Source organism: Pteronotus mesoamericanus, unplaced genomic scaffold (assembly GCF_021234165.1).
Source record: "Pteronotus mesoamericanus isolate MK-2021 breed Mesoamerican mustached bat unplaced genomic scaffold, CSHL_Meso_final scaffold_167, whole genome shotgun sequence".
Lineage (NCBI taxonomy): Eukaryota > Metazoa > Chordata > Mammalia > Chiroptera > Mormoopidae > Pteronotus > Pteronotus mesoamericanus.
Genome location: NW_026555308.1, coordinates 27,196,398 through 27,222,904, shown reverse-complemented (window position 1 = coordinate 27,222,904; position 26,507 = coordinate 27,196,398). Strand labels below are relative to the sequence as shown.

The window sequence follows — 26,507 nt, the reverse complement described above, 5'->3', positions numbered from 1 at the left end:
GAAATGCTGTAAAGCATGGTAAATATTTAACTGAAATATCAAGAGACCTTTCTTAAAGTCTTCTAAGTGACAGGGAAGGAGTTTTTTATTAATTTCCAAGTAGTTATATAAATGGCCCTTAATTAATTATAAATAACAATAAGAACACACTGTGAATAAACATTCAATTATGCTAACACCACAGTTTTTTGGACTAGGGCTCATTTTTGTATCCCAAAGAGCAACAGCATTGTTTATTCCTGAATTCAAAAGAAATAAAATTCTGCCCTGGCCAGGTAGTTCAGTTGGTTGAAGTGTCATCCAGTACACCAAAAAGGTTGCAGGTTGGATCCCCAGTCAGGGCACATGCAGGAGGGAACTGATCAATGCTTCTCTCTCACATTGATGGTCCTCTCTCTCTCCCTCTCTCTCCACCCCACTTCCTCAATCAATCAATCAATAAAAACATATCTTTGGGCAAGGATTTAAAATAAAAAGAAGGAAAAAATTTCTTCTGTGTGCTTATCAGGTTTTTTCATGGTGCCTGATGACTCCATAACCATAAGCAAAATTCTAGTTTTATGTAACTTCAACAGCCTTTCAGAAATGCAGTTAGAAACAGAGTGATGACTTTAGTTCCATTAGGTAAGTGTCATTTAAACCCAGATTTGACTTCATGACTTCTTAATAACAACAACAACATAACACTTATTAGCTGTCCACTGTGTGCCAGGCACACGTGAAGCTCTCTTCACAAATTTGCTAACTCAAACTTCACAATAACTTATGAAATAGGAACAGCATTTTCCAGCTAGAAAACTGAGTCTTGGAAAGATTAAATATATAATTCCAATGATAGAAGAGCTGGACTCAATCTTAAGACTCTAAGACCCAGGATATTTCTATCTCACACTACTCTAACGCCTCCCACCCCTAATTTCCTTCCATAATGGAGTAGCACATTGGGCTAGTGGAAGTAGACCTCCTAAAGTAAGCTGGGTGATTAAAATCTGACATGAGAGTAGGATATGACACAAAAGCATGAACCCTAAATAGAAATAAACAAATTTGACCTCATCAAAATTAAAGACAAAGGACACCATCAAGAAAGTGAAAGGCAATTCACAGAATAAAAGAAAATATTGTAATTTATCAGATAAAGGTCTAGTATTTATTTGATAGGTGTCTAGTATTTAGAATATGTAAATAATTCTTACAACTCAATAATAAAAATACAACACATTTAAAAATGGGAAAATGATTTGAATAACTTTTTCTCCAAAGAATATATATGATGCCAATAAGATGCAATATGGGGCTTGACACCATAGTCATTACAAAAATGCAAGTTAGAGGTCCAAGACGGCAGTGGAGTAAGTGGAGGCTACACTAACCTCCTTCCAGGACCAATCTAGAATTACAACTAAATTGAGAAGAAATAATCCTGAATAACTAACTGAACACTAGCTGGAGAGAAGCCTTATAACCAAGGGCAAACAGAAGAAAACACTTAACCACAATGAGTCTGGTAGGGAGTGTGGAAGAGGCATGAGACAGCTGGCTGGGATCCCACAGGTGGTAGCTGTAGTTCCAGAGGGATATTTCAGCAGCTGGGGGATTCCCCCTGAGAAGTGTGGGGTCTAAACCCCAAGCTGTGGTCCCAGCCTACAACGCCAGAGCCAGAAAGGAACCCAGATAACATCCATCTGTGGAAAACAGCAGGGTTTCTCTCTGCCAGCGGCAGATGGCCAGAGACACAGAGAGCCTCTTAAATTTTTGTGCCAATGCACAAAATTTCATTTGCAGCCACTTATCCTGGGCTCCAGTAGAGGAAGGGCAGAGTGGACTAGAGACACTTGAGGAGAGTCTGGGCTTGACGGCTCTGGGGAGAGAGCTGAAGGAACAGTCACCAGGATCCCTGTGCTGAGTCATTCCCCATACTGCAGAAGCCACCTTTCTCAGGGAGAGTACTCCTCTAAAAGTGGCATCAGCCTGAGGGGAACCAATAGCCCCACACACAGGAATTTCTCTGTCCCACCCTGTGATGCTTAAGCCAAGCTGCTGATAACAGCTTAAGGCTATATCACTAATTAGTTTAACTGCTAAGTCAGAAAATACAAAGAAGTAGCCAAAATTGGAAGACAAGGAAACAGACCCCAAATGAAAGAACAAGAGAATTCTCCAGAAGAAGAACTAGATGAAATGGAGGCAAGCAATTTAGCTATAGAGAGTTTAGAATAATGATTATAAGGATAGTGAACAGCATGGAAAAAAGGGACAGAAACCATAAAAAAGGACCAGTCAGAAATAAAGAATGAAATATCTGAAATAAATAATATACTAGAAGGAATAAATACTGGGTTAGATGAAGCAGAGGATTAAGTCAATGATTTAGAAGACAAGGTAGAAAAAAACACCCAGGCAGAGCAGCAAAAAGAAAAAAGAATTTTAAAATTAGAAGAGCTTAAGAAACATTTTGGACAACATGAAGCATAACAACATCTGCATAATGGGAATACCAGAAGGAGAACAGAACAAGCAAGGGATGGAGAACCTTTTGAAGACATAATGACTGAAAACTTCCCTATACTGGTGAAGGAAAAAGACACACAAGTCCAGGAAGCTCAGAGAATCCCAAACAAGTTGGACCCAAAGAGGCCTACACTGAGACACATGATAATTAAAATGACAAGGCTTAAAGACAAGGAGAGAATCCTAACAGCTGCAAGAGAGAAGCAGGTAGTTACCTACCAGGAGCACCAATTAGACTGTCATCTGATTTCTCAACAGAAACATTTTAGGTCAGAAGGGAGTGGTGTGAAATAGTCAAGGTGATGAAAAGCAAGGACCTACAACAAAGGCTACTTTACCCTGTAAGGTTATCATTAAAAATCAAAGGAGAAATAAGGAGCTTCCTAGACAAGAAAAACTGAAAGGAGTTTATTAACATCAAACCATTACTGCAAAAAATGTTAAAGGACTTGCTTTAAGAAGAAAAAGAACAAAAGAGAAAGGAAAGAAAAAGAGAGGAATATAGTCTAACAATAAAATGGCACTAAATATGTATCTATCAATAATCACCTTAAATGTAAATGGCTTAAATGCTCCAACTAAAAGACATAGGGTAGCTGAATGGATAAGAGAACAGGACCCATATATATGCTGCCTCCAAGACACCCATCTCAGATTGAAAGATATACACAGACTAAAAGTACAGGGATGGAAAAAGAGATTTCATGCAAGTGGAAAGAGAAAAAAAGCTGGGGTAGCAGTACTTATATCCAACAAAATAGACTTTAAAACCATGGCTATAGTAAGAGATAAAGAGCAACAATCAAATAGGAGGATATAACCTTAATAAATATTTATGCCCCCAACAGAGGAGCACCTAAATATGTGAAGCAAATCTTGATATGGACATAAAGAGAGATATCGACAGAAATACCATCATAATTGGGGATTTTAACACCCCATCGACTTCAATGGATAGACCTTCCGGACAGAAAATCAGCAAGGAGAAAAGCGGCCTTAAATGACACATTAGAGCAAAGGGATTTATTTGATATCTTCAGAGCATTTCACCACAAAGCAGAAGAATATATACATTTTTCAAGTGCACATAGAATGTTTTCTAGGATAGATCACATGTTAGGACACCAAACAAGTCTCAACAAATTTAAAAAGACTGAAATCATATCAGGCATCTTCTCTGACCACAATGCTATGAAACCAGAAATCAATCACACGAAGAACACTGAAAAACATGCAAAGACATGGAAGCTAAGTAACATGTTATTAAACAATGAATGGGTCAACAACAAGATCAGGAAGAAATAAAAAGATACCTTGAAACAAAAAAAAAAGAAAAAATATGAACACAACAATCTAAAATCTGTGGAACACAGGGAAAGCAATCCTAAGAGGGAAGTAGCATTATAAGCCTATCTTGAAAAAAAAAAAGAAAAGAAAAAGAAAAAAGCTCAAATAAACAATCTGACTTCACACTTAAAGGAACTAAAAACAAAAAACCAATCCCAAAGTGAGTAGAAAGAAGGAAATAATAAAGATCAGAGCAAAAATAAAATAGAGTCTAAAAAAATTATACAGAAGATCAATGAATCCAAGAGCTGGTTCTTTGAAAAGGTAAGAGAAATTGACAAAACTTTAATCAGACTTATCAAGAAAAAAAGAGAAAAGACCCAAATAAATAAAATCAGAATGAAAGAGGAGAAATAACAACCAACACCAAAGAAATATAAAGGATTGTAAGAAAATATCATGAACAACTATATACCAACAAACTGGACAACCTGGAAAAAGTGGGTAAATTCCTAGAAATATACAATCTTCCAACACTAAATCAGGAAGAATCAGAGAATCTGAATAGGCAGATTACACCTAGTGAAATCGAAGCAGTAATCAAAAAACTCAGAACAAACAGAAGCCCTGGACCAGATGGCTTCACAGGTCAGTTTTACCAAACATTCCAAGAAGAACTAACACCTCTCCTTCTCAAACTATTTCATAAAATTCAAGAGGAGGGAGGCTCCCAAACATATTTCATGAGGCCAGCATTATCCTAATTCCAAAACCAGATAAAGACACTACAAAGAAAGAAAATTACATGCCAATATCTCTGATTAACATAGATGCTAAAATCCTCAAGAAAATATTTGCAAACTGAATAAAGCAATGCATCAAAAAGTCATACACCATGATCAAGTAGAATTTATTCTAGAACTACAAGGTTGATACAACATTTGCAAATCAATAAATGCGATTGGCCACATAAACAAAATAAAGGATAAACTCCGTATGATCATATCAACAGATCCAGAATATCATTTGATAAAATCCAGCACCCATTTATGATCAAAACTCTCAGCAAAGTAGGAATAGAGGGAACATACCTGAACATAGTAAAGGCCATATATGACAAACCCCACTGCCATTCAATGGGCAAAAACTGTAAGTATTCCCCTTAAGATTAGGAATAAGACAAGGAGGTCCACTTTCCACTCTGTTATTCAACATGGTGTTGGAAGTCCTAGACACAGCAATCAGACAAGAAGAAAGAAAAGGTATCCAAATTAGAAAGGAAGAAGTAAAACTGTCATTATTTGAAGATGACATGATCCTGTACATAGAATACCCCAACTATTACACCAAGAGACTACTAGAACTGATAAATGAATTTAGCAAAGTAGCAGGATATAAAATTAAAATTCCGAAATCAGTTGCATTTTTATATGCCAATAACAAACTAACAGAAAGGGAAATTAAGAAAAGCACTTCATTCATAATTGCTCCAAAAAAGAATAAAATACCTAGGAATTAACCTAACCAAGGATATAAAAGACATGTACTCAGGAAATTATAAGACACTGAAGAAAGAAATTGAAGAAGATACAAATAAGTGGAAGCACATACCACATTCATGGATAGGATGGATTAACATCATTAAAATGTCTATGCTACACAAAGTAATCTATAGATTCAACACAATTCTTATCAAGATCCTAATGACATATTTCACAGAACTAGAACAAGTATTTCAAAAATGTATATGGAACCACAAAAGACCTGACATAGCAACAGGATCCTGCAAAAGAAGAACAAACTTGGAAGAATCATACTACCTAATTATCAAACTATACTCTAAGGACATAGAAGTCAAAACATGATGGTACTGGCATAAAAATAGACACATAGATGAATGGAACAGAATAGAGAGCCCAGAATAAACCCACACCTTTATAGTCAATTAATATTTGAAGGAGGAAGCAAGCACATACAGTGGGCTAAAGATAGTTCGTTCAATAAATGGTGTTTGGGAAATTGGACAGATACATGCAAAAAAATGAAATGATACCACCTTCTTACATGACACACAAGAATAAATTCAAAATGGATTAAATACTTAAATGTTAGACCCCAAACCATAAAAATCATAGAAGAAAACATGGGCAGGGAAATCTTGGACATTGCTCATAGTAATATTTTATCATATATGTCTCCCCAGGTAAGAGAAACAAAAGAAAATAAATAAATAAACAAATAGAAGCACATCAAACTAAAAAGTTTTTGCACAGCAAAGGAAATCATCAACAAAATAAAAATACAATCAACAGAACAGGGAACATATTTGCCTATAATTCTGATAAGGGGTTAATGCCCAAAATTTATTAAAAAGTTACAAAACTCAACACCAAAAAAACAAACAACCCAATTAAAAAATGGGCAAAGGACCAGAAGAGACACTTCTCCAAAGAGGACATACAGATGGCCAATAGACATACGAAAAGATGCTCGACACCACGAATCATCAGAGAAATGCAAATTAAAACCACAATGAGATACTATCTCATACCTGTCAGAATGGCTATCATCAATAAATCAACAAACAAAGTGCTGGCGAGGATGTGGAGAAAGGGGAACTCTTTGCACTGTTGATGGAAATGTAGTCTGGTGCAGCCACTGTGGAAAGCAGTATGGGGTTAACTCAAAAAACTAAAAATGGATCTGCCTTTTGACCCAGCAATCCTACTTCTGGGAACATATCTGAAGGAACCCAAAACACTAATTCAAAAGAACATAGGCACCCCTATGTTCATTGCAGCATTATTTACAATCTCCAAGGTATGGAAGCAGCCCAAGTGTTCATCAGTAAATGAGTGGATAAAACAATGATGGGACATTTATACAATGGAATACTACTCAGCCATAAAAAAGAAGAAGGTTTTACCCTTTGCAACAGTGTGGATGGACCCAGAGACCATTATGCTAAATGAAATGAGCCAGTCAGAGAAAGACAAATACCATATAATTTCACTCATGTGGAACCTAATGAACAAACTGAACTAACAAGAAAATTAGAGAAAGACTCATAGATGGAGAGCAGGATGACAGTTGGTGGGGAGGGGGATGTTATGGGGTGGAGGGATTGAGCAAAAAGGAAAAAGGACTCCTGGACACGGACAACGGTGTGGTGATTGTTGTGACGAGGTGGGTATAATGGCAATGAAAAAATATATAATAATAAAGATTAAATTTTTAAAAAAGAGAAAAAATAGAAAATGGACATTCCCATCTTGCGCCTGATCTTAAGGAAAATGCTTTTAGATTTTTGCCATTGAGTATGACGTTAGCTGTGGATTTGTCATAGATGACCTTTATTATGTGATGTTCCTTTTATTCCCTCTTTGCTGAACCCAGTGACTGGATTCATACTATATCAGAAATCGAGCCAATTAGCCCCACGAGCAGCACAGCCAAAGGGAGGTCTTAGCAGGCCCCAGACATTGTAGGGCAAATTCCGCTTTTTGGGGTCAGGCCACCCCACCCACTAAAGCTAGTACACTGTGGGTGGGATCTTTCCTCATTGCCAACCATCCTGAGGGTCAACCCCACCCATGAATGGACCAATAGCAATCAAGACTCAACTACAACAGGAGAGCTCACATAAGCTACACAGGGACATGCCCGGAGCACCCAGCTCATGTGATTAGGGAGACTGCACCACTCAGCCCCACAGGACACATACTACATACGGCCACCCTACAAAGACTGGGAGACATGACAGATCTACCTAATGCACAGAACAAATACAGAGAGGAAGCCAAAATGGGGAGACAAAGAAACATACCACAAATGAATGAAGAGGAGAAATATAAAAAACAAACAAACAAACAAAAAAACACAACTAAATGAAATGGAGGCAAGCAATATACCAGATACAGAGTTAAAAACAATGGTTATAAGGATGCTCAAGGAACTTAGGGAAAGAATGGATGAACTCAGTGAGAACCTCAACAAAGAGATAGTAAACAAAAAAGAGCATAGAAACCATAAAAAGGAACCATTCATAAATGAAAGATAAAATGTCTGAAATGAAGAAAACACAAGAAAGAGTCAACAGCAGATTAGATGAAGTGGCTGTCCTTGCGCAGGTGCCGGGATAAGCGCCCACAAATGAGATTTTGTGTGCTGGCCCTTTAAGAGGGCATCTGGGTTTCTCCTGGGGAGAAACAGCCTCATGTTTCTCCTGGGGAAGACTAAATCCCCTGATTTTCACCACCAGATGTTCTATGGGGGCTCCTCTTCCCAGCTCTTGTGCTTCAGGTTAAGAAGCCCAACAAGGAGTTGAGACCCCTTGCTCCTCAGAGGAGACCTCTGCAGGTGAGAAATCCCTCGGGATTTTCAACCACCACCCGTGGGAGCAGAGTCAGCCCTTGTTGTGTCTCCGCCCCTCACCAGTCCTCACATGGTTTCTTCTGCATATCCTTCATTATAAGACTTCTGTTCCGCTAGTCTTCAGATGGTTACCCAGGCTGATTGTTCTATAATTTAGATGTAATTTTGATATGGTCCTGGAAGGAGGGGAGTGTAACTTCCACCTACTCTGCCAGCATCTTTGTCCCAAACCTTGTTTCTTCTGTAAATGAAAAGAGTACAATCAAAAATAATGATAAAAAGTATAGTATGGTAAATACACAAACCAGTAACACAGTCATTTCTTTTCATTATCAAGTATCATGTTCTGTATGTACATAACTGTGTGTGCTGTACTTTTCATATGACTGATAGCACAGTAGTTTTGTTTGCAACAGCATCACCACAAACATGGGAGTAATGTGTCGCTGGACTTTACAATTGCTATGACATCACTAGGCAGTAGGAATTTTCAGTTCCATTATAATCTCATGGGACCACCGTAGTATACACAGCCTATCATTGACTGACATGTCGTTAGGTGGTGCATGACTGTATAGGCATCCTTATACTCACTCCCTCCAGGGAAAGGTCACAGAAAGTACATTCTGCCTTCACAGTTAAAATGTAGCAACATGTTTACCATGTTTCCACCCAGGGAAAGTAGGCCCAGACTCAAATTCAAATTCAAGATTTTAGTTGGAAACTGGTCACATAGCACCTTATGCTTAGTACATGGCCCAAATTTAAACTCCAAGAAGGAAAGCAGATGTTTAGCATAAATCTTTGCACAGTCTAGGCTCAATGAGCCACCCTTATCAGCTAGGAAATACTCCCAAAATGCAAGTCCCCAAATGCCAACTAAGGGTCAACCTTGCAAACAGACCTTTTAAGAATAGCAGTCTCAGACCTACTATGCTAACTCTTTTCTGCACAGGGGTGGAAAATGAAGATCTCAAAACCACTATCTAATGAAAACAGATCATTGAGGAAAAGAGTAACAGGACTAAGAGATTCCAGAATCGACTCAACAGGGTATCAGGGCCAAGTAGATACCTTACAAAGTTTGGTTGCCAAGTCAGAAGTCTACTGACAGACACCCAGGGCAACAGCAAGTTGGACTGGTTCAAGGACTAGCCTTAGGGCCAGTTAGGCTTAAGTCATATCTACTGTCACCATCACAGCCTTCAACTCTCCAGCCCTCCAAGTACAAGTAAACCTTGGGTGCTTTCCTGGAATCAGCATGTCCTTTAGAGGAAAGATAAAAGGAAGGATAGATGAAGTGCAAAGCTTCTTTGACTTTTATAATACCATTTGCCCTGGCATTCAAGAAAGAATCTCATACATGTACAGATGCCAAAATAGTTATCACCAAGAAGAGTTCATGACATGTCCCTAAATAATACTAGCCCAGCTGTTCTCATTTGCCCAAATGCAATAGTCAAAGAGGTGAGCTGGAAAAATAAACCATAAGCAGGAGGACCTTAATTTAGTCCTTTTCTCTACTGCAAATGCTTAGTAAGAATTACTACCTATCTCATGGAAAGGTAGGAGTATCTGCTGCTGTCTCAGCTCTTTTTAGAACCAGTAGCCATCATATATCAACTAGAATATATTTTTAAAATAAATTGTTCTTCTTCCCAGAACAAGAAATTTTGGTTACAGCCCTGGCCGGGTAGTTCAGTTACTTAGTGAGAGTACCATCTCAACACTCCAAGGTTGCAGGTTTGATCCCCAGTCAGGGCACATTCAAAAATCAACCAATGAATGCATAAATGAGTGGAGCAACCAATCAGTCTCTCCCTCCCCCCTTTCTATCCCTCCTCCCATCCTTTCTCTCTCTCAAATCAATAAAAATGAAAATAAAAAATTAATAAATAAATTTATTACATAAGAATTATTTAACTTCAACCAGTGAGTTACAAAACATATCCTTAAAGTGCATTCCTTAAAGTGCATGTAAGAAAACAGTTAAGGACCCTGTGGCTACTTAGAATTTCTGAGGTATTCCACCCTCTCTGCCCCTCCCCCTTTCAATACCCCTTTCTCTTTTTCCCTTTCCTACTTTTACCCATCAGCTTCCTCTGCCTTTCCCCTCTTCCCATCTCTCCCATCTTCCCAAACAATTAGAAACTGATTGTAATTTCAAAGGATTCAAATAACTGAAGTTGTTCTTTTACAGTTTTATTTCTCTAATTATCCAAATGTAAGATATCACTTCACTAATAGATTGTTTCTAATAAAAAGTCCTACATGTTTGCATATACATGTACCTGCATCTTCCACATTAATAGTTTGATTTTTTAAATTTCCTTCAGTAAATACCAAAGCTCATGAAAATCAATTAATTCTTTTTGCTAAATTGTACCTTTAGCCCTATGAGAAAATACATAGTAAATGCTTATTCAGAAGCAGCCTTACAAAAATCTTCCAAATTCTGCCTTAACTATCAAATAGCCGGGGGAAACCTTAGTGCCTAAAGTCAGACTTGGTCATCCCAACGGGTGGCTTGGCTGCCCTGGAGGAAACGTTCCTGGCAAAGATCATACACGGAGGGGACCCTCCACTTAACTCTTCAGGTTTAAGTTTCACAAAGAGTCAAATTATCATAATAATTTACTTACCCAAGTAAGTCAACTTGGAAAGAAGACAACAAATGAAGCATTAGCAGGCTAAACCTACCTCCTAGATAATATTAATAAATGATCTCCCATTTATTTAATTTGCCTTGCATTAAGGTACAGTTTTGTTAAAACCAAGATAGAAGTTCACTTTGGAAAGCTAAAAAAAAAGAAAGAAAGAAAGAAAGAAAGAAAGAAAGAAAGAAAGAAAGAAAGAAAGAAAGAAAGAAAGAAAGAAAGAAAGAAAGAAAGAAAGAAACATGATTCCTCCAAAGACATAAAAAGTTAGTTTACTAACAAGTGGCATAAACAGACTCTAGAATGCATAAATTAATCCCATGCAGATAGGGCCTTCCCTGAACCATCCCTGAACCAGGCCTTCCCTGCAACCATGCAAATGTGCTCATCTGGAGCACGCTCAGAAGTGAGCCTGTGAGACAGCACAAGGAAACACTCAGATCTATTTCAGTTATGAAAGAACGAGGGATATTAGTCTGCAGAAGCAAAGCTCAGAGGCCAGTGGAGGGATTAGGGCATAACGTCAACTCAGATATGCAAAGGTTTGTCATGAAGCAGAGCAACTCTAAACGCCTATAGGGCTAAAATGGGACAAGTGAGTTGGAAGAAATGACAAGCAGTCCAATCGTTATAAAACAGAACTCTGAACAATCAGAATTGCCAGAACGTGGACTGCGCCTCTTTGAACTGTAGTGAGTAGCCAGAGCTGTTCAAGTATTTGATAGATTCATTCAACAGTCTCAAATCCTTTACTAAATATGTATGTGGAAGGTTTAACACTGGCTACACGCAGGCATATAAAATAGTCATGGTTCCTACTCTCAGCCAATTTAAGAGTCTGGTAGGGTGCTTTGGTCACATGTATACAGGCGACTCAAACATACGTCCAGATAAGCTGTAGGAAGTCTTTCCTAATCTCAAGAAACCAATTTTATGAAATAAAAGTTAGGGGTTTTCTCCATTTGGAGTACCTATAAACAGCTAAACATTAGCCTAAAGAATATTTAAATATTGCTGAGATCAAAGCATTAAAGTTGTAACTGTGGGTCTACAAAGTACTAGAATGAAAAAGCCTCAAACCTGTTTTCCAAGTACGAGCTATTTAGAATCATCCTTTTGCTTTTGATTGCAGTTCTTACACCTTAGAGTTATATTTCTTTTTTATGGTTAGATGCTTTTCCTTTGGAAACTTGCAAGAATGGTGTTTTGTAATTAGGAAAGAAATACAAGGCTGAAATATATTTATTATAGGAAAGATACTAGGAAGGATTTTTTTTAATGGTTAACATTTAGTCTCCTAATTAAATCTCGTAATGCACAAAGCTGATTAAGTACCACTTCTTCTTGCTCATTAATTATAATTAGTGAAGTTCATTTCCTAATCACTTTTCCTAATCAGCACGCTTCAAGATATGATCACTTTACCTTAATCTAAATTTAATAACTATAATCTTAGACTTGAATCACATGATGATTAGGAAAAATGACCTGTTGTGGCTAAAAGGCCTAGCTCAACAAAAGGAGAAACTGCTGGACAAATTCCAAGAGGTTAGCCTCACTGAACTCCCAGCATGCTCCAGGCATCAAGAACTCACAAACATCGCTTCATGGAAAATAAACTAGCATTAACAAAAGCTCATTTCTCTTCATTTTTTAAGCTTTTTTTCCCTATTACTAAAACTAATCCAAAAAAAAAAATCTATTAGCAACCTATGCATTAATTAATGCTAGAAGAAAAAAACAATGCCAGGGATTGAAAAGTTAAAAGCAGCAGGAGAAAACATGCTGCTCAGTTTCCAGAACAAGAGGGCATGTTTTGTGGAAACTTCTGGATAAAGATCTGCTTTACCTAGGACTTACACAGAAAACCTTACTACAAATAGAACAATGATCCTTTACATTATTGTACACTTTTCTAACTATATGTCAAGTTGACTTTGTCTCTGCAGCTGGTTAGGTTCAGACAATTAACCACTGAGATAACCCTGATGACCCCAGGACATACACGAGACAGGCGCTCTAATCCCAGCAGGTCGCACAAGAGTGTAAATCATAGCCGCGGCCAGTGTGGCTCAGCTGGTTGGAGTGTCATCGGGTACACCAAAAGCTTGGGGGTTTGATTTCTGGCCAGGGCACATACCTAGGGTGCTGGCTCAGTCCCCTGTTGGGGTACATATGGGAAGTAACCAACTGATGTGTCTCCCTCACATTAATGTTTCTCTCTTTTTCTCTCTCCATTCCTCTCTCCTTAAAACCAATAAACATATTTTTTAATTAAAAAAAAGTGTAAAGCATAGAAATAATACAATAAGGACCACGGGCCAACAATAAACTGGAACATTTCCAGTTCATTGTTAGGCTTTCAAATTCTACAAAACTCACTGGTCGGTCGTATTTAGCTGAGGGTCACTATTCTGTGACTGCTAAACTAACCACAGGGAAAAATCAAAAGCGTGGGCTGGTGCGGGTAGAAGTGGGAGGCGTCCCTGAATCAGGCTTCACGCCCCACTCGGTCCAGTATCAGGCCTCCTCTCCAGCAGCTTCTATAGAATGCCCCCGTCCCCCACACCCCCACACCCCCACACCCATACCTGGCCGGGTAGCTCAGTTGGTTAGAGCATAGTCAGGATACACCAAGGCTGAGGGTTTGATCCTTGGCCAGCGCACACGCAAGAAGCAACCAATGAATACATAAACAAGAGGAACAACAAGTCAACATTTCTCTCTCTCCCCCTTCTCTTTCTCTCTCTCAAATCAATTTTTAAAAATAGCATTCCCCCTCCTTCCATATCTTTCTGGGGTTTCTGCCAACCCCACTGGAGCTCCAGGCCATCCCTGTGCCTTCCTGTCACCCCACCCCAAGTGGAAAGAGGTTTTCTCTCCAAGTGTGACAGTTCTTTCAGCCAACTCAGAAAGCCTTGCAATGAGCCCCCTGATAACAAGGTTTGGCTGAGTGTCAGTAGAACACCACCTGGAAGCCCATTCTCAGCCTTCCCTAAGGAGGTGATCCTCCTCTGTCTCCTCTGCGAAGGGACCCTGCTTCTCGACAAGGTCCTGGGACTGAGACAACCTCTCCATTTCTTCCTTGAGACATATTCCACAATCCCCTACCAGCCACTCTGAGATAGAAAGAGCTCTGAAAACTAAACAACTTTTATAACTTTACTAACAAAACCTGAATTGGAGCAATGTGAAGCAGTATCTATTTATCTCACTTAGTGGGAATATTCACATATTTAGCTAAAGAGATGTAATTGTGTTGAATTACAAGCTCGGAATAGTCTGTAACATGCAGCACATGTGTCATATTACCTTTTGAAAATCCAAAAATGTCTCTGAATTCCAAAACACATCTGGCCCTGTGGGTTTTGGATAAAGTCCTGTGGATCTGTGGTAGCTTCAAAATTAGTTCCAGAGGTTTCCTTCACTATTTTCCTCAAGGAGCTGAAGTAATTATACAGGACATGTGGCTAAAAGGAGAAGGTCACAGATAGAAATTAGAAGTCCTCATAACTGAGTGGAAAATGTAATGGGAGGAGAGTACTTTTAGAAAGCCCAGAGTTAGGGCAGAGCCTCCCCTGAAGCCCCGAAGCAGGCAATATTCACCCCTTAGGGGCCAGTTCCTCATCTCCCTTGGTACCTTTGACTAATATGTACACAGCAAGGAGGCTACGTAGAAGAAAACCTACCTTTTTTTGAGAGAGAGAGAAAGAGAGTGAGACAATGATTTCTTGTTCCATTTACCCATGCACTCACTGGTTGCCTCCTGCATGTGCCCTGACTGGGGATCGAACCAACCACCCTGGCACATCGGGACAACACTGTAACCAACTGAGCTACCTGGGCCAGGGGGAAGGAAACCTATCTTTGATTTCAGTGGAAAGTTCACCATACAATAAGAAGTGCCTTCCCTTTTATAAACAAGTTTTAAAATGATGATTTGATTCCCAAGCTAGCCCAGGAAAGTTTGCTTCTAGAATAGCTAAAACAATGGAATTTTAAATATGGGATTAAGCCACTTTTGTGAGTAAACCTAGGGATTTAAGTCCTTTTCACATTCCTCTTTATATGAGAAAATGTAGTCTGCATCTCCAATAATGAAATGCAAAATGCCATTTAGAACACAATGTATTCTAACTTGGATGTCACTTACGATGTGTAATGTTTTTCTAATTGTCATCATTAATTGTTGAAGAAATACTAGGTAGCAGGAACAGAGGCTCAGCAAGGGACAATGAACCATCCCTAACACCGCGTAGACACTAAGGGGAGAGACAGCAGGGGGACAAATGTAACAAGAGATAAACTCATCCTAATGTAAAATTAAAGTTACATTTTTATTGTTGTAATTTTATACATCAAAACTTTTCTGACTTTCGTCTTATTTGAAAACAGCTTTGTATTTCCTGATGCAGAGTTTGACGTACTAAAAGATTCACCTTTGAGTAAACATTAGAGACTCCAAACGTTCACAAAGGTCAGAGAGACTCTCTGAATACATGTATTTACCCCCCAAGTTGGTTAACAAGGGAGAGGCTTTCTGGGAAAGAAGAATTTACAAAGTTCACAGTGGAATAACAGCACCATTTTCCTAAAAATTGGACATTCAATAATATTTGAATCTTAAAACATTAGAGCTGAAATTTGTCATTAAAAAAAAAAAAAATCTACACCTTTGCCAAAGAGGATGGAATGCTAACAGCCGATAGCTGTAGTCCAAATGTTTTAGAAAGTTGGTCACAACAGTCTACATACCATCCCTCTGAAAACAATGGAAGCCCCCAGGTGAAACTGTCTGAGTAGAAGTTAAAGCGCAGTAACTACTTTCCCTGAAATCAGGAAAGCTCAAGATTCCACAGTCTTAACACAACCTAAGGAAGTGAAGCCTTACACTAGCTCTTTTTATGACAGCAGCATTTGATGGGGTGGAGGGTGGGGGTGAGGGATGTAAAAGGAAGCCAAAAGAGTTTAAAAAGCCTTACTGTTCTTCCTGAAGGCTCGTAGGGGGAGTTGAAGGTACCGGTGCGGGTGGAGATGAGAAATTGTGAATGGAAAGCACGTATTAGAATCTCTGACTTGTTCATTAGACTGGTTTGCATCAATCACATAATACCAAGGATAGAGAGTCAGCCTCTGCTTGATGTTAATCCCTTAAAGGAACAACAAAGAAATAACTAATTCCCAAATGGAATCATGTGCACATGCAACTACCCGTGTCCTTTCAGATTCCTGAAAGCAATGAGGAATCCGAGGGGCAAATGGCAGCCCGAAAATCAATAATCAGGACCCTTGAGTAGCAGCAAAAAGGTCTGGAAAGCTGGGGTTCTGTACTTAAAGGAGTCATTGACTGGGGATATTTGGAAATTGTGGAAAGTCATTAACTAGGAAAATGAAATCAGTCCAATTGGCCTTGTTCAGTTCGTGTTCTAGGAACTGTTAAGCTGACCTTGACCCTGAGGGGAGAATTACAAAGATGTGCAAGACACCATCTCCATCTCACTGGGGAGACAAGCCTGTGCACATGTAACTAAACCAAGAGAAAAGTAGTTTGCAGCATAATAATAAAAACTAATTGCTAATAGTCATAAGATGCTTATCACATACACCACACCCTATCCTAAAGGGCTTTCCATGTTAATTCATTTAATGACCTCAACCACTCTACGAGATAGGCACTATTATTCTCTCTCTTATTACAGTGAGGAAACTGAAGCCCAGAGAGGTTGAGGAACTTACCCAAGGTCACACAGCTCTTAAGTGGAAGATCAAGAATTTAAACCAGTGTCCAAATGCTACTCACCCTTGCCCACCACACAATATAGCATGTAAAGGATTTTAATTCTGACTCTGGTGGGTTAGGGGGGCAGGATGAGGTGGGGATATGGGGAGAGGAGTAAAAAAAGCTTCTAGGGGAAATGTCCATCAAGAGGTGCATTGCCCTGATAGGCACAGCATAACCTCCCTAGACCCATTTTCCTTACCTCCACACAAGTGAAATTGATGTGATTATCTCTAAAATTCCATTTAAGTCTTTAATCACTTAAGAATTCACCTCTTATGATGTCACCAGAGATAGCACAAAACAGAACAAGCTTTGGAAAACAATACAACAGAAATATTAGCTATGTGATCTCTCTTGGGAGAGTTGCTTACCTTTTCTGAACTTTAGTTGCTTCATTCATGCAATGAGACAGTCCTCCTAGAGTTGTCTTAAAGAGTAAATAATCTATAGTAGACACAGTGCCTGGCACATAGGAGGCACTCAATTAATTTTAGCATCTCCCTCCCTGTTTTTTTCTTGAATTGTATTTAATCTCAGTTCTTGAACTCATTGTGTAACTGGCTACATATTATAGAGTCCACTGTGGAGGTAGATTGAAAAATAAAAGAATACTTTAGAGCATCAAATATTTTCTAAAATATCTGCAAGGTTCTAATTTGCAACACATCTATTTTATGTTAAAAAACTGATTGTTTCTCTTGATCCTTTTAATCATTCAAGACAACTACCTTATTAAACAGTCACATGATAAACTGCAAACCAAGAGATGAAAACACATACTATGCATAAGTCATGACTGATATGGCTTAGGAAGCTTTCAACAGAGATTTCATAGGTTATACAAAAAGTCATAGTTAAGAGTTAAAGACTTTGTAATGTTTTATACTGAAATAAATATGGAATGAAAGGGGGTGGAAAAAGTCCTCTCCAAAAACCATTGCCATAATTTCAATTTTTATTATCAAAGATTAAGACAGAGCTAATGAGACATATATCCATAGAAAAGAATAAAAGGACAATGATCACATCACTATCCAAGATTACAAAAAAAGATTAAAAACTGTAAGTAGGTGTTCTATTTCTTTTTTCTCCTACTTTATTAACTCAGAATACATTTTTTTAAGCAGCTTTGGCTAAAGACATTTGAGGCTTTTCTTTTTACTTTTTTAAGTTGAGGTTTAATTTAAATATATTAAAATGCACAAATCTTAAGTGTACTCTCCATGAATTTCTATATATGCATTTACCCACGTAACCACCATCCACAGCAAGACACAGACCGTTCCCAGAACCCTTGAACGTCCTCTGCCCCCTCGTCAGCCCATACTCACAGGGTAACTGCTATTCACACTTAAATAGAGCAGGTATCAAAAACAGAAATAAAAAAAAGGAAGAAAGAAACCCTAAACCTGATTTTGTGTGTGTATTTTCTGTAGGTGCTAGAGTTTTCCAGTGCAAAGCTTGCTCACTGGCAGCTTACCCAAGGCTCTAAGGAATTTGCTCATTGGTGACAAACTGAAAACCAGAGCCCAGGGCTTAAGAGAAGCAGCCTTCAAGTTTTTACTGTAGAAAAGTCAGATGCCTGGGGAAAGAAAGCATCTGGCGATTTAAACCAGATTGCTCATGGCTTCATTGTCAACCTAAGTGTGACTCAATGAGGTCTAAGCAAAAATTCTGCCTTATAATTAGCAAAGTCATTATATGTAATAACAGTGAGTCACTTAGACCCAAACTCTTGATTGGGTCATGAGGCTATCAACTCTGTGCATAAGATGCCTCTAATTTGACATTAATGGAACATGAGCTTTGTATTATTTTTCAAGTAATTGTAAAAATTTGACATTCTTGCATGCAGTTGTTTTTACCTCATTATTCTGATAGCTTTCAGGTCATTTAATAAAAGTTGGGAGTAAATGAGTGACAGGAAGCAGCCTAGTAGACAGCAAGGCAATCAGATCCAAGAGTTTGGTTCATTAGAAACCTTATCCAAACAACTGAGCTAATATGATATTTTAGTTTGGTCAATACTATAGATTGGCTATCAGTAAATTTTCCAAATAGGGAAACCTTTTCAGAACAAAAGGTGACTGTAATAATTACACTAAAACCCAGGACTAAATCAAGCATGTCCCAAGTGAACTGGGACATACAGTTGCCCTAGCTATCATAAGCATCCACTCCACAAGTTCTCACATTGATTAACTTATGAGTCCTTTGCTAGTTAAGCTAAATTTTACAGTGGCAAAGACAACTGAGAGGAAAACAACCCAAGGACAAGTGAGAGATTATGGCTGAGATCAAGCAAGTAAACATATCAATACCACCGTTCTGAATATGTAGCTTTAGCTTGTGACATAAAGAAATCAGCCTGAAGAGGACTCAATGGGGAACAAAGATTACATCTTCTACAGCTTTAGTAACTACCTTTAGCATGTGACGCGTAGTACTCTCCACACTGTGTGCTGTCACTGAATAACGAGGGCTGATGAAACTAAGGGAGGGCAATACCCTCAATTTGCTAAAATATTATGCTGGTCAATAATAATGTGATGGTGATAATCAATAGTTTATATGAATTGACTGCTTAGAATGTACCTGGCATGCCATACTAATTTCTTTATATACATTAGCTCTTTAAATTACCCTATAAAATAGGCGCTTCTGCTATTCCCTTTTTTTTCCCTAACAGATGAAGAAATTGGGGCTTAGAGGAAGTAGTTAGATGCATACCAGGATTCTCAGATCAGCGTGACTCTTACCCATTCCTTTATTTTACTCCCCACACCCCCACCCCCGCCCCCACCAGGTCAAGGCTCTTTTATTGCCAGGACAAGTCAGTCAACAAGCTCAGGCAAGAGTTGTTTACTGAAAGGATACCACAGGCAATGCCTTGGACAGGAGCTGAAAAGCAAATGCTATTCCCACCAGCTCTCATCTCCTGTTCCTTTGTACTGTCTACTACAAATTTATACAATATTTTCTCAAAATCTGGGGGCCTAGATTCTACAGGACCGAGCATTTCTAATGCCTGAATCTTCCTCTACTATATTATGTGCCTTATTAAAGATCTTATTATATATTTTTTGGTATGGAGGAAAGATGAACTTTTAACTTCATTTCTTTGATAACTACTAACAAAAATAAAAATAAAATTCTGATTTTAATTGGTCCATGATCTTAACACACAGGGAAACATTCTGTTTGCATCTGGTTTGCTTTTAAAAGTAGAAACTAACACAAAGAAGCACAAGGCCCTATAGAAAGGAGTAAATGCACTTCGCTTCTCAAATGAATCGATCTCAATAATTACTCTCTCCAAATAAAACTTATTTAAAATCATCATTTTGCAATTTGGTAGATGTAACATTTCCGTGTAAAAAGTTTTGGGGTTTTTTGTTCATTATTTTATTTTATTTTTTCATTCAATGACTTTTTATTGTATTTTTTTCTATAACCATTTACCCCCCTACACTCCCTGCCTCCCACAATCACAACACTGTTGTCCGTGTCCATACTTACAGTTAGTCTACGTAAGGCAGAAAGTGATATTGCTGCGACCATGAGTTCTGGGGTCCTTCCCTTGAGACCAGCATCCTGTTACTTAAATGCTGTATTCCATTAATAGATTCACATTCCAGAACAAAGCACGCTGCTTGGACCAGAGCCCAGCTCTCCCAACTTTCAGTCTAGGGTGTCTAGAGCCTTTTCGACAAGTTGTGCAGATGGGGGAGTGGGGGAAGTGGGGGGAGTGGGGCGGAGGGTGGCTTATGTGTGATCCAAAACAGAAGAATATGATCCATCACAGAGACATTTCCTGCCCCTCCCTATCATTTGACATCATGATGTCACTTAGTCCAAGTGTCTGGTTGTGACATGTGAATCTGATAGTTTTTGACTAAAGTTCTGTGTATATATGTTTTGTAAATATCTGTTTCTTGAACTCTTTCCCACTGGACTAAAAACTCATTTATGGCAAGCAGGTGCTTATTTATTTTTCATAGCTCTGTTACCCAGAATATAGCCTGGCCCACAATAGGCATGAAAGAACAAAAACAAACGAAAAAATGTTAACAGGAAGGAAGGAAGGAAAGAAAGGAAGAAAGGAAGGAAAGAAAGAAAGAAAGGACAGGCTGCTCAATTTGCCTCAAATGAAGGGTCTATTTATGATTCAACCAAAAGATTCTGAAGCTACATGAGAGAAACAGAAAAACTTTATTTGCCTCAGGTGTTTTCTGCATTCCTTTCTTCTGTGCTCCTTCTGTGGCAGTTTATTTTTTGGAAAAATTTTTTAAATGAATAATGCTACAAAGAGAATGGGTTAGAAGAAAAGATACCAAAATGCTAATAGGACTTGTCAAGAAGGAATAATAATATGAAAGGATGTAAAAAGGAATGAAAAATCAGAAAAAGCAATAAAAAGTATTCAGAAAGTGATATAAAGAAAACTGTAACATGCAGAAACTAACAATAATTAAATATTAACTACTTCAGAACAATGTGCTGATTGCTCTGCACTGACTGCATTGTCAAAACATGTCACAGGCCTGGCTGGGTAACTTAGTTGGTTAGAGCATCTTACTGATTTGCCAAGGTTGCGAGTTTGATCCCCAGTCAGAGCACATAAAAGAATCAACAGATGAATGAATAAATAAGTGGAACAACAAATCGACCTCTCTCTCTCTCTCCAAAATCAATAAATTAAAAAAAGAAAGAAGGCAAGCAAACAAGGAAGGAAGGACTTTAAAAAAACTCACAGGGATGAAAACTGAACATGCTTAACCAGGTGTGCGGAAAGAGGAAGGCCAGTCCTCATATGGACAGTGTGATCATTAGTTCCCAAAACCAGAAAAAGGAAGTAGTTGTATGAATTCCTCTAAGAAACCATAAAATGCTCCATTACTTTAAATTGTTGCCTGTGGATTATAAACAGTGATTCGTGGATGTGCTCTGGAGCTAGACCATCTGGGGGTCATGGGACCTCTCTGGCCTGTCTGAAGCACTTGCAGTCAACCAGGAGGCAAGTGAGAAGTAGCATGAGCCAAAGATTTCCTTTTTCAGTTGTTGGGGTGGGGTTGGAGGCATATGAGTTATCTTTCTTTTTCATTCACTCCTTTTTCCCCTCCATGTTGAAAAAAAAACTAATATTATTCAACATTAGAACATCTCAGGTCAACTAGAATTCTAGGGGAGCACAGTTGAGAACCACTGGTTGGAAAAAAAACCAACAACTCATTCATTCATTCAACAAATATTTATTAGGTGTCTTATATGAAACAGCAAACAGCACCATGTGAACACAACAAACATGTCTCTTGTTTCTGAGAAGATTCCATTCTTGTAGGAAAGAACAGATAATAAACAAATGGACAGAGAAGATAAAACCTCTCTGAGAGCATCTCCCACCAGCCTTCTCTTCCCTCTTCATATGCCAGGCATAGCAGAGAAGAGAGGCCATCCTACTGCCCGTAGAGTAGGCCAGGCTCAGTCCTGCCTTGAGGCCTCCACACTTCCCTCTGCCAGCCAGCTCTGCAGACAAACTTCACATGCCTTCTTCCTTCCTCTCACTCAAATTTCAGCTGAGATGTCACCTCTCAAAAAGGTTTCCTCATCTTCCTGTTTACACAGGCCTTCCTCACTCTCCATGGCTTTCTCTTTTACTTTCTTTATATCTCTCATCTGCTGAAACTATATTATGTACTTACTTTTAAAAATTGTGGTCTCTCCCACTAAACCAAAAGAGCCATGGTAGAATGGGCTTTGTCTCTTTTGTTCACTTCTGTATCTCATGCATTTAGAACAATGCCACTAGAAATGGCCGTTTACTCACATGCCCAGTGACAAAGTACCTATAGTCAGAGGGCCTAATCTGTTATTTGCATTGTGGTAGCTGGTCTCCAGAAATGGTCCCCAATAAACCACACTCATGTGCTCACACCTTGCCTTGAACCGAGGCTAGCCCTGTGGCTTCCCTTTGACCAACAGAATGCAACAGAGGTGAAGCTGCCTGATGTCCTAATCTATCTCATAGAAAGCTTTGCAGATTTTTACCTTGGTGTCAGGAGACACATGCTCTGAAGAAAGCCAGCCTCCAAGTAAAAAGTCTAACGACACTGAGACCACTATGCTATAAAGAGAGCCACATGGAGAGGCTGAAATGCTCAGCCTGTCCCCTGCTGTTCCAATCGTCCCAGCTAAAGCACAGACACAGGAGTGCACATCCAGTTCATCTGAGTCTTCAAATGACTCTGACCCCGGGCGCCATGACTGCTAGTGTACGGGAGACCCCAGGCAAGAGCCACCTTGGGGAGCCCCATCAACCCGCCATACCATGACAAAAAAAAAGTATTGTTTTAGGCATCCAACCTTTGAACAGATTAGCCAAGCTTTGGACACAATAGACAACGGCAAAATGCAGCCCTCAAAGACAACCCGAGATTCAAACACTTCTTTCCCCACAAATATTATATATGTCTGAGGGTTCTTGGGCTTCCCCCTTCAACATCCCCTCCCCACCCCCACCCCCCACACACACTCTCCTATACTGCATGGGTCACAGCCATTAACAAACTGTTTTACTCTGTTCACTCTCCTGTACCCCTCTAAGCACCCCACTAAAAGTCAGGAAAGCTGGGTCTTCATCCTCATGGGACACTGTAATTTTAGCCAAGTCACTAAACTCTCTGAAGCTCAGGCTCTTATCTGAAAAATGATGATGAAGATTTGATTTGCAAATGTTTTTGGTTTGTGGCAGGCAACCTTTCTCCCTATCCTCATACAGACACTAATACAGAGCAGAAACATACAAAAGACCTACAAGTGGAAGAGTTCTAGCAGAAGCAGGAGAGGCTGTATATTAGAGTGGAGGCAGGAGGTAGGCAGTGGAGTCCAAAGACTTAAGTTCAAATGCTAGCTCCTCGTTAGCTCAAAGAGCCCTGGACTCCCTCAGAACATGGCGGGGCCTCAGAACCACTACTGAGGCCTCCCTACTTCACATCTACATTACCATACAGAAAATAGACATATATATTAAAACTTCGGGGTGTGTTTTAACATTGTTTTTGTGGCATTATTTATTTTTTTAATATTGAACTGGAAGAGTTTCTATTGCTTCTGCTTTCTCACAGAATCAGATTTATACTAATATTTCCCAACTACCACCTGTGGCTACATCAGTGAGCCCTTACCACTTACCTATTCCTCTCAACACAGGGGCTAAGCTTGGTCCTTGCCTCATCCCTAGAGAGAGAAATAGAGTACATATTTCAGATCTACCCCTCTGCAACACAATTTGGCTTGGGAAATAATGGTGCAGAACCATTCTATTTGATTGTTTTAAATATTTTTTCCCAAAGGCCTCTATAGTAGGAGATTCCATAGATCACTACAGAATCACATCCCAATGTTTAATGACTTTATTCATCAAGAAACTTTCTTTCACGTTTGACAAAAATCATTCAATAATGGTCCCTTTCACATAATACTTCTCGACTTTCATTCTTACAATTTTTTTTCATAAAGTCTTATAATTAACTTCTTCAGTGTCACTATATGGCTCTCTCCTGAACTCTTGAGTTTTTCCCATTTCTTTCTTTGTATTATTGACCTTAATTTGGAAACAGAAATGGTGTGATGAGTGTTCCTGCAATTCTTTGACTTACAACATTAATATATCAAATATTATGCATAGTTAAACTATTATTCAGCTTCCAGTTTCCATCTTGATAAGAGCATCAATGCCTTCTAAAACATGTCCTTGGAGAGCATGCATAAAATTACAAGCATGTGACAATACTTAACGTGTACTTACATTGGCTAATAAGTAATAACCTGCCACATGTCATAAATTAGGTAACTACTGGGCCATACATAACAACCTTAGCTCCATTCATATCTCCAAACTCATATTTGAACTCTGCCCCTGGGACTGCAGACAGATGCACAGTGTAGCTGGTCAATCTTAAAAGGAGACCAAGATTCGATCAACCTTTTTAAGCTATTAAAACAAAGCCCCTACCTCCTGAAAGGTTATGGGTTAGACACGCATTTTCTACTGGCCTGCTTCAATAACTGGAAAAAATATCAACTGGAACTGCTCTTTGTCATTAGAAACAAGAAATTCTGTTCCCAGAGGTCTGGAGGAATAGAAATGAAGGGTTTAGGACAGAAAAATCAGAAAAATCAAAGATCCTCCTAAAATATATTTTACATGTAGTCTAAAGCCTCTATTTTCTCATACCATGAGGAAAATTTCCCTGTCATTTGGCTGCTTCCACCTTTTAAATACTGCATTCCATTTTATTGTATAAAAGCCTCAAGAATAAACAAATTAGGAAGCTGTTTCACAATGTCTTTTAAACTTAGGCAAATGTCACTATGTAAAATAATGTAGTTTGCTTGCTCTTTTCTAATTCCTCCCCACTCTAGGAAAGGACTGTCTGCTGTTTCCCCATCTGTCCCTGCCCCCACTCCCTTCCCTCCTTTCTTGCTAAGATCATACTACTGAAGTCCTCATCCACTACACTAAAGAACAAGTTTCAGGACAACTTGAGCACTCAGTGGTTAAGCTGTAAACCCATACTGGGGAACACTTGCCTTTACTCATGCAGTAAGAGGCCTGACTATGGTTTGTTAAAGGTTAAAGACAGAGCTGCCTTTATGACTAACAATTCCATTCATACGTATATGCCCAAAAGAATGAAAAGCAGGACTCCAACAGGTACTTGTACATCACTGTTTACAGCAGCATTGTTCACAGTAGCCAGAAGGTAGAAACAACCCAAATGTTCATCAACAGATGAATGGATAAACAATTGTACATATAATGGAATATTATTTAACCATACAAAAGAATGAAGCACTGATACATGCTATAGCTTGGAGGAACCTTGAAAACATTATGTTTAGCGAAATAAGCCAGACACAGAAGAAATAATATTGTCTGATTCCACTTATATGAAGTACCCAGAACAGACAAATTCAGAGACAGGAAGTACAATAGAGATTATCAGGGGCTAGAAGTGGGGAAGGAAGAGTTATTGTTGAATGGTTACAAAGTTTATGCTGGGGGTGATTTTTTTTTTTTAAAAGCACGTTTTGGGTATAGATAGTGGTGATGGTTAACCACACTGTGAGTATGTTTAATGTCACTGAATTTTATACTTACCAATGTTTACAATGATAAATATTATGTATATTTTACTATAATGAAAAAAATTAGTAGAGGGCCAAAGAAATCAGTTCGGGTCTGCGTTCTGTAGTGGGGGCAGTTGGGAGGGCACCTGAGATTTAAGGAGAGAGTCACTACCCAGAGTTTGGGAGGGTGACAACCTCATCTATATTCCTATCTCATCCCAATCCTGAGTGGGAGGTGGAGCCAGGGAAAGGATGTAGAGGCTGAAAGATTAATGTTCCCAGAAAGAGCGAGCTATGGACACTGAAGAGCATCTCTCCAAAGCTTCCCCGGCACCCAGAGCCTTCCCCACCTGGCCCAGCTCAGCTCATCCAGGAGGGGTCAGTAGTCAGGACAGGGAAAAAAAAATACCCAACGGGAAAATAGAGAATGCTCATGGAATTTTATATCAATGTTTTTCTTTTACTTATTTTTCAAGTGTCATGAGAATCAATTTTGAAGCAAGCAGGCTACAAAAATATACTTTTGCTTCCTAATGATATAAGCTAGTAAATGGAGAAGGAATAAGAAAACTTCAGAAAGGACATGCATCTCCAAAATGTTTGAGGTTATTTAGAAAGGTAGGTGTTTTGTTTTACACACACATATATATTTATATAAACACTATGTTTGCATAGTCTAATTATCCTAAAATCTAAAATTAATTTTAAAAGAAAAACGAAGGACTTGCAGCCTCAGAACACAGAATTAGTAATTTTTTTCCTCA

General features: G+C 38.8%; 1 protein-coding gene across 1 annotated transcript in view; it reads left to right on the top strand.

Moving 5' to 3' along the window:
* Positions 1-26,507, top strand: part of GRAMD2B (GRAM domain containing 2B) — a 101,293-nt gene that overhangs the window by 15,819 nt on the left and 58,967 nt on the right. The gene's annotated exons all lie outside the window — the stretch shown is intronic.